Source organism: Protopterus annectens, chromosome 2.part0 (genome assembly GCF_019279795.1).
Source record: "Protopterus annectens isolate FY-2018-M chromosome 2.part0, PAN1.0, whole genome shotgun sequence".
In the NCBI taxonomy this organism is placed as follows: domain Eukaryota; kingdom Metazoa; phylum Chordata; order Ceratodontiformes; family Protopteridae; genus Protopterus; species Protopterus annectens.
In genome coordinates, this window is record NC_056728.1 from 596,089,690 (window position 1) to 596,107,545 (window position 17,856).

The window sequence follows — 17,856 nt, forward strand, 5'->3', positions numbered from 1 at the left end:
TGGATCCACACACCGGTGATTGCATTCGCCCATAAAACGAATCCACACAGTGTTAGATGTAGCTATATTCGGATCAATCTGTTGTACATTAGGTCCATTAGAATCAGCATCATAGGACCTAAAACTTTTATCCACATATTGTTCCATAGTTCTTTGACCAAGATCTAAATGGTCTTCCCTGAACAAACGAGGGATGTTGTTAGCAGGGTCCATAGCCATCTAAGTAGTAGTACCACAAAGCACAAGATAGAGAAAAATACCACAAGCAACAAGCAAACCAAAATACACCACGGAATTTATTAGCTTAACGCCTCGGCTATACAGCCTTCAAAGAGTAAAAAACCATAAAAAGCACCATAGTAATATAGAAATAGAATTAACAAGTCACACCCACTGCTAATTAAATTAAATTACATATTTCCAATCACAATCTTTATTTAACCCTAGTGGTTCCAATGTATTGAATTTTAAAATATATGAGGTTTCTTTTCTACGCAGCTTACTATTTAAGCTGACCAATTCACCCAAGGGCATTTAGCTTCATTAAGTTGTTGGCAAAGAGATGTTTTACAGCTCTTTGGATTGACTGTTAACAATGGGGTCTCTGAGTACCCAGCATGATAGATGCATGATTTTAACTCTGTAGTGACAGTTCTCTTCTTCTGCCCTCCTTTAGTTGTGGTGCTTTATTTTTGTTGTTTCATTAGACTTGTTTGGTTAGTAATCCTAGATTAGCATAGCTAGGGCAGGTTATGTGTCTTGTAGCAAGAACACAAATACTGCATATCTATGGTCTTATGAAATGATGACAGATCTGCTTCCTATGGATTCTGATGACAGGAAGGCAGTGCTAGCTGTGAGAGCAGTTTGGCATTCATCTCATACCTGGCTATGTACTTTAAATTTATATGCAAGAACAGTATCCTCCCCTGTTTGTGGTAGAGGGGTTAGTGGAGACACACCTGCATGTATATGCTGCTCTGATGTTCAAATAAAATGGAGTGTTATTTCTGGCATGCAAACAATTCATGCTTCCCTTATTTGGGCCTTGCTCTACTATCTAGTTGATAGGTACAGTCCATCAGGGACGTGACTGACAGCTACTCCAGCCAGTTTATAGCTTTCGGGGAAAGGCATCTGTTGCTTGGAGAGTCTGTAGGCAGCTGGTAGGCCCTCGTCAGTACAGCATTATTAAAGAGACAGAGTTAAATGTATTCTTCTGTTCTTATGTTGGGTACTCACACCACAGTACGAACTGTGTAACTAGTGGACTAAATTTTAAAAACTTCATAGTTACTATGAAGGACTTGCCAAGACAACACTTGCATATCAAGACATTGTATGACATGCTTTTCTTCCTTCTCATTTACTGCGTTTATAGCTTCTGTCTGAAGATGTTTGATTCCTTTTGAGCCTGCTATGACTTGCAATATATAATCTGATTTATACTGAACATTACACTGAATCATAGCAACTTCTGTTTGGAAGAGTTCCAGATTTCAGGGTCTCATGTAGGAACCTGTTTATCAGACTGTTAATGAGAATGTGTTATAACTGCTTTCAGGATCACAAACAGTGCAAAGCAGTCAGTGATCTCACACTGAATCAGACCACAAACTTGTACATTCATTACCCACAGAATAATCACATGCATGACAATAAGGCATTTCTCCATACACTCGATGAGTGTAACATACATTTTTCTGTTAACTGTATCAGTGATGCCACAATGAAATTAGAACTTTTAGCATTTTCTTTAGAGAGCAGGCATGCCAATTACTTAACAATTTGGCCCACTAGTTAGCTTAATGCACTGAGTGCTGTTTTACTATTTGTTTTCAGGATAATTCTGTACTTGCCGTGTTCTTTTTTTCATTTTTATTGCCATACATATAGTCAGAAAGTACTACTGTGTACATACCATCTCTCACAATGGGTCCAATCTCTCTGAAGTGCCATGAAATCTTTTTACGTAACTGTGTGCCATGTTTTTCCATTTTCCTTCTGCATGTACTCTGCTGAGTATTAGTCATGCCAAAGATCTGGATACACAAGCAACACTATTCAATAACTGTTTAAGGAAACTGCCTCAACTCAGCTTCAATAAGGCTTAACAAATATATATATATATATATATATATATATATATATATATATATATATATATATATATATATAGGTTTGTCTCAAATCTTTTTTGTAGGCATCATGAACTAAATTTGTCATTCTCTGTTTCTTGTTCCATGCTGCTGTCAGTTTGCATGACTGTCTTTTTCCTCTGCACCCTTCTTGTCTTCAGTGGAATATGGAGACCACTGGAACTGCCAGGATAATCAGGGTTCTGACAAAACATGCTACTAGTGATAGGCCACATGGCAGATATTTCAGAAGTACCACATCACTCCTGATTTGTATTTTCAGACTCCGGTACTGCTAATACTCTTTGTAAGGATTTCCTTTACAAAGATCACTTGTACTACCCATGCTGAAACATTGCAACCCCTGGTAACATAAGCAGCTTGTTATAGTGATAGTGGAATATAATGAATCCCTTTTTTGCATTTAGAACTGTAAAGTACCTGATTTGGACGTATTATTATTGTATCTTGCCCTGGGATTCCCATGAAAGTCAAGTGCCTTGCAAAAAGGAACATCTTTGCTGGTGCTGATCTTTCTTGTAAGGGTAAGGCTACTTTGTTTTTTGTAGAAATATCAAAATAAACTAGAGGCTAAGTTTAGTAGAGCAGAGTAGGGGATTCAATATATATGACACCAAATACAAGGAGTAGCAAAGGAAGGTGAATTGCCTAGATATAGCTAGTGCAACAGCAAGGCTAAAATTATTTAATAATTAAAGTTTAATAGTTTGCAGAGAACAACAGATACATGTACTAAGACAAATTACAGTAGCCTAAATGTTTTATTTATTTATTGGCATTTGTTTTCCAAGAAAGTCCAACGGGGCAGTGTCCCTTCTTGGGGAGAAAAGCTCCATTTTACAGGTATAAGAACATTAAGAACATATTTTCATCTTCGTACAGATATAACTAATATTAGATAGATGGAAAACAGCAAGCAATATAATTGTAGAAATATAATTGTAGAAACTTTAAATGTTTTGTATTAAGGATTAACACCAGTCAGTGTGTTGTTAAAAGTCTGATGGATGAGCAGATGTGGGAAAGAAAGTAAGAGGGTTATTAGAAATCAGGGGATGAGCAGAAATGGAAAAGTAATAGGAGAACTGGCGATTAAGGAGCAGTTATGACAGGACTGGAGAAATAAAAGCAAGAGAGGAGGAGGACGGTAGATACATGCGACAGGAAGAGAGAAGAAACTACTAGGGAAAAAATATTATCCCAGCTATCTCAGAACGAGAGCTTGGATTGGGGCTAGTTCTCAGATCAAGCAAGCTGCAGGGTGTCCTAATAAGAACAGTTGCTATTGTAGGCTAGTTTTGTGGATCCGAGGTCTCCCTGATAAGGATGTCAAACTTGGAGTGACAAAATCTTTATTACAAAGTTCCTGTTGTTAGGGATCCTGTTATTTATAATTCATCCCTAAAATGGCATTTGTATTTGTCTAGGTTTCCTTATTGTAGTTGGTTGTGTAAAAAGGATGCTTGTGGTCAATAAAATCTCATGGACCTGATAAATAAAATATTACAAATAACTTTGTCCTGAAAAGATGTCTTAATAAATATGCTGTTCTAATTAAGACATTTGAAGCTCAGCTTAGTAGAGTGACTTCATCGTGAAAAGGACATTGTTAGTACTTTGGTTTTTCAAACTGATAATGACATCAATTAGTTATGAAGAAAGTTCCTGGTGTTAGGGATCCCATTATTTATAGTTCATCTCTATAAAGATGTTTGCACTTGAGTAGGTTTACTTATTGAAGTCGGTCATCCTGATAAGGATGCTTGTGGTCAATACAATCTCTTAAACCCAATAAATAAAAACATTACAAATAACTTTGTTAATAACTTTGTCCTGAAAAGGACGTCTTAATAAAATATGTCATTCTAATTAGGAACATCTGGAGCTCAGTAGAGTGACTTTGTCCTGATAAGAACATTGTTAGTTCTTTGTTTTTTTGTAACTATGCATTGCTATTTCTGTTCAATCACTGCCTAATATGTGATATAAACCATTAATCCATTATTACTAAAATAAGCTAAAAGAAACATGTTTCTTTTTTAACTAGACAGCACATTAACCTATCTACAGGTAGCAGAGTAAAATAAAAACAATCATCTGTAGGCTCACAAAAAGAGTAATTTTCAGTCCTAGATTAAATATAAGGAGTAATTTTCACCCCTACAGTAAACGTACAACACATAATTCTGTTGCTCAAGACTACATATGTACTGTAACAATGGCTATTTTCAGTCAAATTAATCATAGCAGAACATGGATGAGTCTCACCAAATATGCACTAAAAACATAAATATTTATTTTATTTATTTATTTATTTTATTTATTTACATTTGTTTACCGGAAAAGTCTGACTGGAACGAGGTCCATTTACAGCGAAGGCCCAGGGAGAAAAGCTCCACAAGAATACAATTTACAACAGAAAAATACTGTACAGTTGTAGATATACAATCAAAGATAAATAAATATCCTGCTGTCACAGCTTAAGTAGTATATAGTAATAATAACATACAAGACATTCCTAGTTAGGAGCACAGACCAGCTATGTTAGTAATATACTAAACATAATTCAAGAAATATATTGCAAAGGAATTATGACGTCAGGAGAATTACTTTTTTTACAGTCACTTTTTGTTACATAACCTTGGCAGTTATATTGCATCCCTGCTTGTCAAACTAATGATATATTGCTATTAACTGTTACCCATGTGGCATATTCTGATCAAGTGCCACTCAGTTCTTCATCTGACATTACTACACTGTTCCTTCACGAGGCATTCATGGGGTCTGAATGGAGAAATGATAAAAATAGGTAAGCCAAGGAGAACAGTATTGCTGGAAATGAATTCATCCTCAAGTTTTGGTGAGTAGTTTCATGAGGTGGACCATGTTTTAACAAAAATCTAACAAAGACAACACTTATATATAGACCGTATTTTATATAGCACATATCACAGACAGAAGTAGGTTAAAAAATAAAAAGACAGCTGGATGCACAAGTCTGGAAATAAAAAAGTGCTCAATCCTGGTAGGCACACTGGTGCCAGGACTGGAAAAAATGACATTGTAGAATTCTCAGGACATGGAACCATTCCTACAATGGAATTAGACCAGGCTCAAGGACAGGATGCACCCCCTGTTGTAGAAGGAAGTAGTAGTCCACAAAATACACAAAAACTAACAGCCCAAAAAATATTCATAATGATGATACAGTGTACTACTGAAGATAAGAAATAAGCAGTACATAACTTCTGATTTAAAGTATTAATGTCTATACACAAAGATTCAGCCCTGAGTAAGAACTATTTATATGTACACCCTGAACAGACACTAACCTGATTAGCAACAGGAAAAATGATACTCTTTCCTAAGAGTGAACCTGAAAGCTATCCTAAAAACTAAAGGCCAATAACTTGCCTTCTGACGATGTATAAACTATATAATGGAAGAGATGCTGAGTTTATAGTCATTTTGAAGCAAACTCAATCATGACAATAGAACAAAGAAATAACAAAAGAAAGTCATATGGAACAAAAGATCATTTGTTATTAAATAAAGTCATAATGGAGAATTGTAAAAACAGGAAGAATCTAAGTATGGCATGGAGAGACTACAATAAAGCAAAATAGTGCTTAAAAATGTATAAGGTATACCTTACACTGATCAATTACATTACAACAACCATGAAACAGTGTAGCTAACCCATGATAAAGGACAAATGATTATCCCAAGAATAAATTCTAGTGTAACTCTTTGTCACTGGTGCCTTTTTTTTTTTGCCCTTAACCCATTAAACTGTCTACTTAACAGATTAAGTCACACTTACAATTTGGTTCCCAGTTCATCAGATGAGAAGCTGAAAGCACAACTGAAAGTGTTCAAAAGTTTCTCAGATGATATAAAAATGTCATTTGGTCTTGATAAATGTGTAAAATCATCATTTAAAGCAGGAAAGCTGTAACACCAAGAAAATATCAGTCTGGGACAGGAATGTGATATAAAGGAACTTGAACAGGAGGGAGTGTATAAATATTTGGGAATTGATGAGGGATTGACAATAAAACATGAACAAATGCAAACAAAACTCAGTACGGAATATTTTGGAAGACTAAAATTAATACTCAGAACAGTCCCATACTGCTCAACTGTCCAGATTTTCACAGAATGTCCAGATTTTTGCTTCATATTTTTGGTTAGTTCCTCATAAAATTTTTGGTTTTCTGGCAAATCACTGAGGATTGAAATCAGAAAATAATGGCAGACATTTGACTTTCAGACTTTATACACTTCAAAAAATTCATGCTAATGCAAAACATGTTATTCTATTAAATGTTTAAGTTTATAAGAGCAATATTTAAAAATTGTCCCTATTTTTGAGCCTTTGTCCCCTCATTATTTATGGCTTTGCCCACATTTCATGCATTAAGAGGTTGAGAGGCATGGACAACCTTGACATCTAGGAACAAAGTCCAAACTATAAACCAATTTGCTCTTCCTGTTCTAACTTATAGTTTTGGGGTGACTAACCCCAGGAGGTATTGGATCAGTCTGAAAGGAAAGCAAGAAAAATGCTTCACGCCTATCAAATGATATATAAAATTAGTGTATACTAAGATTAGATTTTCCTTGTTCTGAAGGAGGTATGGGTCTCCTTAAAACTGATTACATGTATAGATCTGCAATTGTAGGATTGGATACATATCTGCTGACCTCATCATATCCAGACATAGTGAAAGTTTTGAAACATGAAGAGAAGACATCTAAGATGACTTCCCATCTTGGTTTAGCAGAAGCATATCTGTGTCAAGCAGGAATAGAAATCAAACCAAAAATAATCAAAAAGCAGGCAGAGGAGGATCAGCTGAGAAGTAGAAAAGGTGTGTGTGTGTGTATGTATGTAAGTATATATATATATATATATATATTTATGTATATATATATATATATTTATATATATATATATATATATTTATATATATATATATATATATATATATATTTTATGTATATATATATATATATATATATATATTATATATTTTATATATATATATATATATATATATATATATATATATATATATATATACACATATATAGTTGCAAGAACAGCAAACTCCTGAAACAACCTCATGTTGACCAGGATCTGATGCAGGAATGGTTAAGGAGAAGTGAATTTAAACCCAAAGATGAAAGGTTAATATTTGTGATCCAGGACAGTGGACTATGTACATGTTGGTTTACAAAGTCCATTAAACATATGGGAGAAACAGACAAATGCAGGTTCTGTAAAACAGAACTGCAAACAGTTGCACATCTTGTTGCTGGCTGTGATATACTAAAGGCATAATAATGTGGCAAGACTGTTGCACTGGGGATTATGCAAACATTAGAGTACTGAAGTAGTTGAGAAGCACTAGAAACATAATCCACAAAGCATTATAGAGAATGATAAAGTTTATATCACATGGGATTACCCATTATGAACAGTTCAAAAAATAGATGTGAGAAAACCAGATATATTAGTCCATGAAAAGAAGACAAAAGTAGCACTGATCATTGAAATTGCTACATCCAGTGACTACAGTGTCTAACATACAGAGAGAGACACAAAGTCATAAAATACCAGGATTTTCAGGCAGAAACGAGGGCAATGTGGAAGAAGGATAGCCAGATCATTCCAATAGTAGTAGGAGTAATGGGTCTCACAAAAAATAATTCACGATTGTACTTAAATATGTTACCAATACATGTAACTCAATACGAATTGCAGAAGGAGTCACTACTGGGCACATTGCAGGTGCTGAGAAGAGCACTTCTGGCTAACATCAAAGACTGAAACAATACTAATTTCATGTACTTTAATCATACTTTGACTTAGGAATGGGGTCCATTCCCAACATGGTATTAGAAACCCAAAAGACAGGCTTGGATTTCCATTTTCTGCTGTTTTCTTCTCTACATTGTTTTTGTATTCAGAGTAATACAATTGTGTACGTATTTAATACAGTAGAAATATTTAGTGGTTTCCTAGAATGCAGCCTGCTCAGAATACCAAAATAAGGATAAGGAGTTACCCTACATCCATAGGTTCATCAAGCTCACTGTATCTACCTTAGACTTTACATCTTCCCTTAAAGGAGTCCCATTGTTGACAGATCATTGCTATTCATTTCTTCCTGGCATATATGTACATCCTTACTGTTTGACTGTTTTCCAGCTGACACTGAATTTAGTCTGCTTAAGGATAGGTCAGGGTTGGATGTCCTTCATGACATTGCTATTCCTTGATCCTGATGAGCCCTAAACTTTCTTAACTCTTGCAAAAATAATTCCTCTTGGACACTACTCATGTAGAACGTGCCAATGCTGGTGCAGGCGGAGAGGCTAAAATTATCTTTAGTCTCATCTTTAAAGCTCTGAGTCCCCCACAAAAAGAAAGAAATTTATGGGGATCAATTTTTTTTTTAATAGGAGTCATTTGTATTAAGGTGCAGAAGACTGGTACTTGTAGTCCCCTTAGGGCTCACTGACTAGAAATGCCCTATTAAATGTAAAATAAATACCACTTACATGCAAAGAGAAGAAGCATGATCTTATCAGGGTATAATATGCATCTCAGTGGTCCACAGACTACAACCAAAGACAAAAGTTTGGCTAAGTAAAAGTGTTTAAAGATTTTACAGGATGCTCTTTACTTTTTCAAAGCCAGTCATTCAAGAGTGTAAACATTTTTGCTCTCAAATGGGTTAGAAGCTGAGTTTGAGTTTCACTCTGTGATGCTGTGTTTGATTTTGTGCAGTGTGTGACTCTGACTGAGTCAGTTAATTAGAAAGTGCTGCTAGGTCACCTTGAAAGACATACGTGTACCAGGTGGGCTTGTCTGCTTCATAAATGAGAACGAATAAAACTTCACTTGAGTACTCAGTGCTCCTTCTCCATTCTTTATCTTTTAAACACCTGGAATCCAGGCATACTTGTGGTCTGTGCTACCCAGATGGTGGCTTTGGATACTCTTAAAAGGAAGAAAGAAATTTTTTAGGCACAGACTTCAGGCTATGCTTCAGTATAGCAACATGTCTCAGAAATTAATTCATGGCCAGCTACGTAATAAATGTATTTAGAGTTATTGTTTTCGTGGCCAGCTACCTAATAAAAGTACCTCGATTTCACCAACAGTCCATACAAAACTATTTGGCATACAGATAGACAATCTCAAATTTGACACCTACAGATCACTAACAATAAAAAAGTTTACAAAAAACTGGGTGCCTTATATAGAAGCCACCAATACCTCACCAAACCAGCAAGAATCTCTATCTCCAGTTCCCAACTAATCTCCACCCTACTCTACGCATCACCAATACTTACAAATCTTAGACAGTCAGACCTACACCAACTCAAAGCCAGCTACAATAAAATTGCAAAATATGCCACTGGTGCCTCTTACCGCAGCCACCACTGTGTCTCCCTTAGAGACCTAGACTGGCATTAACTCCTTCATCTCCTACACCAAACTCAACTCACCTTCGCTCATAAACTAGTAAACCACCCTCTCTGAATCCCATCCCTGCATACAATTCTCCAGCCCTACCACTCTTCCAGACCACTACGGTCCGGCAACAAAAATCTACTCCAGGTCACCAAAGCCAAAAACTCAGCAGGTAAAGCACTATTTTCCTGTGCTATATCCAAGCTCTGGAACAACCTTCCCAATACCATAACTACCCTTCCTTCCTGCAGTCTTTTCAAGACTGCACTTAAATCTCACCTAAATTCTCACTGGCTTTGTCCTTGTCCAAACCACAACTAATAACCCCCCCCTAATAACCCCCCTTTTCAACCCTTCTCTCCTTTTCCAGATTTAGACAGAGTATCCCCTCTATCACTATAAAACTGAACTGAAGATTACTCACTGCCTGTTAATCCTTCCAGGATTTAGTTATGTCTATTATTAATGTTATCTAGTTACTGTTTAGATAATTTGTAGCACTGTGTTTTACTTCTTATTTCTCAATGTTTGTAATTAGAGCTTACTACTCAATTGCACCTAATTTGTTCCTGTATTCTCCATGCCATGATCACCTCTGCTGTATTCATACCTTGATTGTTATTGTTTACCATCTACCATGTCTTTCTGTGGAGCTTTTCTCCTCAGGCATCCACTGAAAAAGGACCTGTGTCCAGTCGGAATTTCCAGGTAAACAAATGTAATAAATAAATACGTAATTTAGCTAATGAACAAGCTGCACATGGTATGTGATGCTTCTGTGAAATATTGTCTACTAAAATTAAATCTGGGTAGTTAATGATTAAAAGATTCATGAATTTCTTAATTTAAAAGTGCCAGTGCAGCTGAGTTGAACTATGTAGCTGCCATGTGAAGGCAATGGATTCATTTGAAAACAAGAATGAACAAATGCATTTTGTTAGCACATATAACATTCAAAGATATTATTGGAATTTTCTCTACAAAGATGGGGATTTCAGTAAAATTTTGAGTATTCACCTTATGATGTCATACAAATGGGGAAGAAGTTTAAAGGACATACTTGTTCATGGAAATTTTGTCTTACCAAAAAGTAATTTAAGTGTTTGTCCAACATCTTATAAATGTAATAGATGTTCTGTTTGCAAATATATAGTATGTTCCTTTGAATATATGAATAAAATCAAATATGTACCAAGGGGATGTTTTTCATGTAATAACAAGGGGGTTATTTATGCCTTAAGGTGCCTGTGTGGTTTCTTTTATAGTGGTGAGGTTAATGGAACATACCAGGGACATAAAAAATCAAAAGGAAGACAAGATTTTGGCATGTCATTTCAGAGATGTACATGGCAGTGATTTTTCTATGCTTCAAGGTTGTGTTTTAGAGCAAGTATTTGTTGAAAATGATGAAATTCTTTTGAAAGAAAACCTGTTATACAAAGAGTCTGTCTTTATTCTTAAATATGATACTTTGGTCCCTGTGGGACTGAATGGAGAGGTTTATTGGAAGTATTTAATTTAATTGTTTGACTGTATTATTGATTGATTGATTGAGTTTGTGTTTTTTGTATAAAAGGTAGCACATTTTAGCTGAATTTTGTAACTCCTCGAAGGTTTTGTACTGAGGCGCTAGAGAACAGAATACTTTTGGGTCTGAACCAGTGGTCTTGATTTATTTGAGGTACAGTCTAATCTCCTGAAGCTATTACAAGTTAACTCACAACAACATCCAAATGTTGGTGATTGGTATTTTGGACATAAAAAAGATGCAACGGCATGTTAAATCATGCCGATATAACCTGCTAGCGTGCATAGTAGTTTAGAATTAAAATTATGCCTTCAAGAGAATTCTTCAATGGCCATATTCTGAGTGAATCTCAACTGTTAAAAACATTGGCCAAATAGATTTGCAAGGGAGACTGGCACCCCCTCTTAACCTCCCACCTTGTTTTTAAAAGAAGGGGTTTAAGGGGGCGCCAGCCACCCTTACAATTTGAAGTCATAGATTTCTGGTTGAGCATGCTTCAAAGGATTAATGGTGTAATGGGTAATGATGCAAATCTCTTAGGACAACAGTCTGCACTGTTTAAACCTTCACCAAAGAAGGTGATTACATATCTTCAACAGTCTACTGATAAGCAGTTTCAGAGGCTTACGGACCTTGTTCAGTAAAGATTTGTTTCTGAACTTGAAGTATTTTTGGTCAGTGTGGATGATTCCTTAATAGAAACTGAACTATAGACTGAGCTTCTATTTGCCCCAACACAATTCCGACTTCATGTATCAATGTCAAAGAAAACAGATGAGAGCTAAATAGTTACCACTTTTTTGAAGTTTCAGAGGGCCTAGAGTCCATGAATAGAGTAGACTTTTTAATATCCTGGCTATCTGGGCTTCTAAGCTGCTAAATGATCCTATTCTGAGGGATTAAAAATGAGAGGGAATACAGATTTACAATTTTACAATCAAAACTGAGAGATACAAGTGCTATGTTGAGATCAGTGATCGTGTGATTGTGTGCTCCTTGATGTACATGGACAAAAAAGTGATTTTTAGGCTGGCATGGGCAAATTCTCTGAAACATATTGATGTTAGATTATGATTTTTAGCATGGATTATGGTAAAATGGTGCATGTTCTGGATTCTTGTGTGACTGTTAAAAGCAAGGGAGATGAAGTGACAGTTTTAGTATCCTGCCAAATTAAATATTTGACTTGATTGTGCATTACATATGTTCAAGGGCTTGGATTATGCAGTTGCAGGAGTAATCCCAAACAATTTATCTCCTAGTCTCAAGCACTGGATACTAGAAGAATTCCTGATAAGTGGTGATTGCCTAGATCCTTGAAAAAAGTCCCCCAGGGTAACAAAAATATAAAGGTGCAAAATTGAAAGTTGAAGCATTAGGGAGCAACTTTGAACTATCCATGCTTTTGGTTTATATTTTCTAATCATGACAGATTTGTCTTCTGGGTGGTACATTTCAGGACCTTGAGAGCTTCTTCATGTAGAAAAGGTACATTTTGTCTGATTCATTCTTTTGACGGTTGTCTGCTCTTACCAGACTTAGTCAGAGACTCTATGTACATTTATGGGATCATTTATTTTGTAAGTATTGTATGGCCCACACAGAGCAAATCATTCCCATTGTTGCCCCAACTCAATCATGTATTCAAGGAGTCACTTGTTACCCCCCTGTGGACCTAATCTGACAGCCTCTCATTGTATACGAGGAGATGGAGGCATCCCAGTGCAGTACCCTAATCACAGCCACAAAGATTTTTATTTATATACCCTATTTCTGTATCCCAGTATCCAATTTGCAATGAAATAAGCCCATTACAGCCAAGAACATCTGTCAGTGTGTGCCCCTGTATTCTGCAAATATGAGATACATATCCCAATATCACAAATGGACTGCCATCCCTGCTTATCACTTGTCCCCTTCCACCGGGATAGGTGAGCTGGTAAAATATCACTGCCCTTCCCATTTCCCCAGTTGGCTTCTCAAGTACTAGGCTTGTTAGTCAAACTCAGGTCACTGGAGTCACAGTCAAGGCTCCTTCTGTGGCACTATCATGGAGGAGATACATCAAGTGACAGTTTCAGTGACTGCAGGAGTTTTACATATTTTTGTAAAGAATTGTCATTTGATGTGGTGTTTATACCAGATTACCATGATGGTCTGTGCAATCAGTGCTAGACTTGTCATACCTGTGTAAACCTAAAGGGGTATGGGGTATTCCCATAATACACTGGGAGAGTGTGAGAGGGAATGATGATCCTGAAAAGGTGTATACATTTCTGTGCTATACTTGTGCTTGCAACTGTTGCACATAATAAATGCAATGAACTAGTACACACTCTTTCTGGTGTCCTGGGTGTCTGGTGTCATAATAAATAGCAAACCACATACTATTTGCCAGAATGAAGTCCTTTTAGTACCAAATTAAAATGAAGCCATAACAGTGCTGACTGGAGAATCATAAAATGGTCAGATTGATTAATCTACATACAACCTGACCAATGTTTTCCCTCCATATTGACATGGGATTGATTCAGACAAATGTGTGACTGGTGGAAAGAAAGTAAGAAGCAAAATAAACATTAAAAATGACAAAATTCTGTCCACTAGAGTCATTTGAGCTCATATAACTCTTAGCATGGCCAATATGAAAGCAAACAATTACACAGTACAGAATAGCAGCAAAACTGGACAAAGATTACCATGAGGTACAGATAAATCCATACTTTAGGCTATGGGCAAAAAAGATGAGACTATTTTTGGTCCTTTCACAGCTGCAGAGGGAAAGCATTAACTTCTGCTTAGTGGTAGCAAAGCTAAACAAACATCTTCTGCATAAAAAAATGTAATAAACAAAATAACATGCTTTCATAAATGTGACAAAAAGGGGGTAAGTCTTTTGAAGTGGTTGTGAGCAGAGATGACTGCAGCATATGACAGACCAATTTTGGACATGTTTTAGAGGTCCCAAGTCACATACCTTTTATTACCCAGCCCCACCCACTCCATCGTCTAAGATTTTTCCAGAAAATCACACATTTTATGAGGAACAGGCCAAACATATGAAGCACAAATATGGATGTTCTATGAAATTCTGAACAATTGAGAGGAATGGTACTGGAATTCATTTACAAGTGTTGATATTGCATTTATGGCATACTTCTCAAAATGTTTGGTCATGAATGCTACACAAAGGCTAAAATAATGGGGGAATGAACAAATGTCCAAAATCAGAGAATTTTTTAAAATATTACTCTAATTCATTTAAAAGCTAATATAATAACAGGTTTTACATCAATATGCATTTTCTGATTAATATGATGAAACTTAGTTTGGTATTATTGACTGACTGCAATCCACAGTAATTGACCAGAAAAATCCAAACTTCAGTGAAGGACAGTGCAAAAATATGAGGCAAAATCAATCAGGGACTGGACAATGTGTGATTACTGTAGCACACTGCTTGTTACATTTTTATCAAGCAGCTTGCTATGGGCTCAGAGTCAAAGAGTTATTTTTTTCCTCTGGTATTCAATATGAGGACCATTTTCCTTTGCTTTTGAAGCTGTCAGATGTCATTGATAGGTGTTGATGGTGTGAGTGTACAGCACTGGCATTTGTTAATGAAATGCTAGTATTGCATTTGCGGTCATGCTGAAGCACTGATGTTTTCAGTATGTGGTTGTTTGACTGTCAGAAGATGCTTCTTTACATTTGTAGCAAGCAGCTTGCAACAGGTCTGTCATCATGGCTCTTAACAAGGAGCCCAGCCATGACCCTGGACTCCAACATGCCCCAGTGCTATGCCCAAATGTGTGCTCCCTGTCCAGCACCTGCCAAAGTTCCTGCATGGATCAAACTCTAACAGGTTCTGCCTGTATTCCCACCTGTGTGGTTTAAATAAGGCTATTTTCCCATCCTTTGCCTCCATTGGATCATTTTTAAAAATGCTGAGCTCTGCTTAGCAGTGCACAAACCAGCTAAGCTGAGTTGAGCACTGCTTAAAGTGGCAAATGCTTAGCAGTGCTTAGTGGTGTGCAAATCTGCTTAGCTCAGCTGAGGACTGCTTAGAATGGGACTGCTTAGCAATGCTCAAACTGGCTAAGCATTGCTACGTATTGCTCAGACATGTCCTGTTTAAGCATTGCTTAGCTTGGCTTAGCAGTGCTTAGCAAAACTGAGCTAAGGGCAAACAAAATTTTTCATTTAAAAAAATAAACATTAGATATTAATTACTCCTTATTGATACATTATTATTAAGTGTATATATTTTACTTTACATGACTTCTTCCTATGTGCTTTCATTATTTTACCTTGGGGTGTGACTGTATTGTATCAGACACTTGTGTTTAAATGGTGGTTTTCACCTCATATCTCAACTGACACTGAGATTCTGGACAAGCTACACTACCCAGGTTAACAAATATCAATAACTACATTTTGTGTCTTTCGGCTTTTCCCGGTTAGGGGTCGCCACAGCAAAACTCCGGTCTGCTAATGATTGGCAGTAGAGTTTTACGTGCTGGCTTGCCGGGCCTAACGCACAACCTTCAATGAAGGAATGCCCGCTCATGCATGCCGCCACACAGAAGACGCTCTAACTGAGAATCGAACGTCCAATGTCTAACTGTGAGGTGACAACGCTACCACAGCACCACCACCGCAGTTCATATATACTACATAAATAAATAAAATAAAACTTAATATAAAAAGGCTTTCCCATGTAAAAACTGAATGGTCTGTTTGGGTATTCGAACAGTACACCTACTGCACACAAAAGCAGTGACACTAACCACTCAGCTAACTTAGCTACGAAGATTTCACCTATACATTTCTATATAGCTTCTCGAATATGTTTAAGCACTGCTGAGCAAAGCGCCGCACACTGCAAACCCACTTACCTACATTTAAACCTTGAAGAAAAAATAACAGAGACCTGGTTCAAGGCAGCAGAAAGCACCCCTGCACTACCAGGCTATAACTCATTCCACACCTTTTGGCCCCAGAACTTGGACCAAAGCTCTGGTGGTGATTCCATATTCATAAAGGATGCACACACCTCCAGACTGGTAGCCCAACATAACACATCAGAGATACCTCAGGTGTAGCTAATATTAGGTAAGACAGCGATTCAGATCATCACCTGCTATAGGTCCTCAACCATGTCCCAAGACTCACACTCTATGTTCCTGAGCACCCTGGAGAATATTAGGGTGCAACCTAACACTCTCATACTGGGTGACTTCAACTACCCCTCCATTAACTGGGAAAACTACTTATGTACCAATACAATTGCCCAACATTTTCTGGAATTCATTAATTACAATGCCCTGGACCAGCTCATTTTTACCTCCACTAGAGGTAGCAACATCTTTGACCTGGTCATTACTAACATGGGCAACCATTGCTCTACACAATTAGTCATCTTCTCCCTGGTTATATCCGAATACAAACTAAACACCTTGGAAATTCACATCCCTCGCACCCCCCCCCCCCCTGCAAAGGAAATCACCATGAAAAACCTCTCCAAAGCTAACTTTGGGCTCCTAAAAACAAAGGTAGCTAACTTCACGGCACCCATGCAAATGGACAATAGTTGCATGACTGACGAATCATACACCAATGCACTGTCCGAACATGTACACAAATGCATGGATCTCGCCATACCCAATAGGAACAAGATGCTCTCCTCCAAAAAAAGGAAGCCAATCTGGTGGTCATCTGCCATAAACAAACTCTACAACAGAAGGAAGAAACTGATGCGGAATAAGGTGAAGTCCCAAGACTGGAAAAACTCCCTTATCAGCCTCAACAAAAAGTTGAGATCCCTCATCAAATTCTCTAAAGATAGCTATGAAAACAGAATTGCAGCAGATATTAAAGACCACCACAAGGCCTTCTATAGTTATGTAAAGAATCTTCATGGCAATAGCCAGATTTGCTCTAAGCTACTCCACAATGGTACCTACAATACCGAGCCAAAAGATATTGCCAATATACTGGCTGACAGATTCAGTGCCAACTTCACCCCTCTCTCCTCCACCAAAGGACCAATCACAATACCAGTAGATTGCCAGGCACCCAGTATTACTGTTGCACAGGTTAAAACAGCAGTGTCTAAGGCCAAGAATACAGCTTCTATGGGACCTGACAATATCCCTGGCTGTATTCTACATGAACTACAGAGTGAATTGGCACCTCACCTGTCTTCCCTGTTCAACCACAACCTCATTTCAGGCTTTGTCCCTACCAAATGGCACACTGTTACAGTCATCCTTCTCCACAAAGGAGGAGCGACTACAGACCCTGGGAACTATTGCCTCATTAGCCTGACGAGTCTGATATGCAACGTTATGGAATGCATCATCATCGACCTAATAAACAAGGATACAGGGAATCTCCAAAGTCTGGATCCCACACAGTTTGGTTTTGTGAAGGTTAGATCATGCCTGCTTAACCCGGTTGACTTCTTTGAGTGAGTCACCAGAGCTGTGGATGAAGGCAAGGTGATTTAGACAGCCTACCTTGATCTTGCTAAGGCCTTTGATACCATTCCTCACTCAGGAATCATAGAAAAACTCACTAAGCTAGGCATCAACCCCTATATCACTAGGTGGGTTGCAAACTGGCTCAAATATAGAACCCACAGTGTGAAAGTAGCTGACTCCAAGTCAGACTGCCAA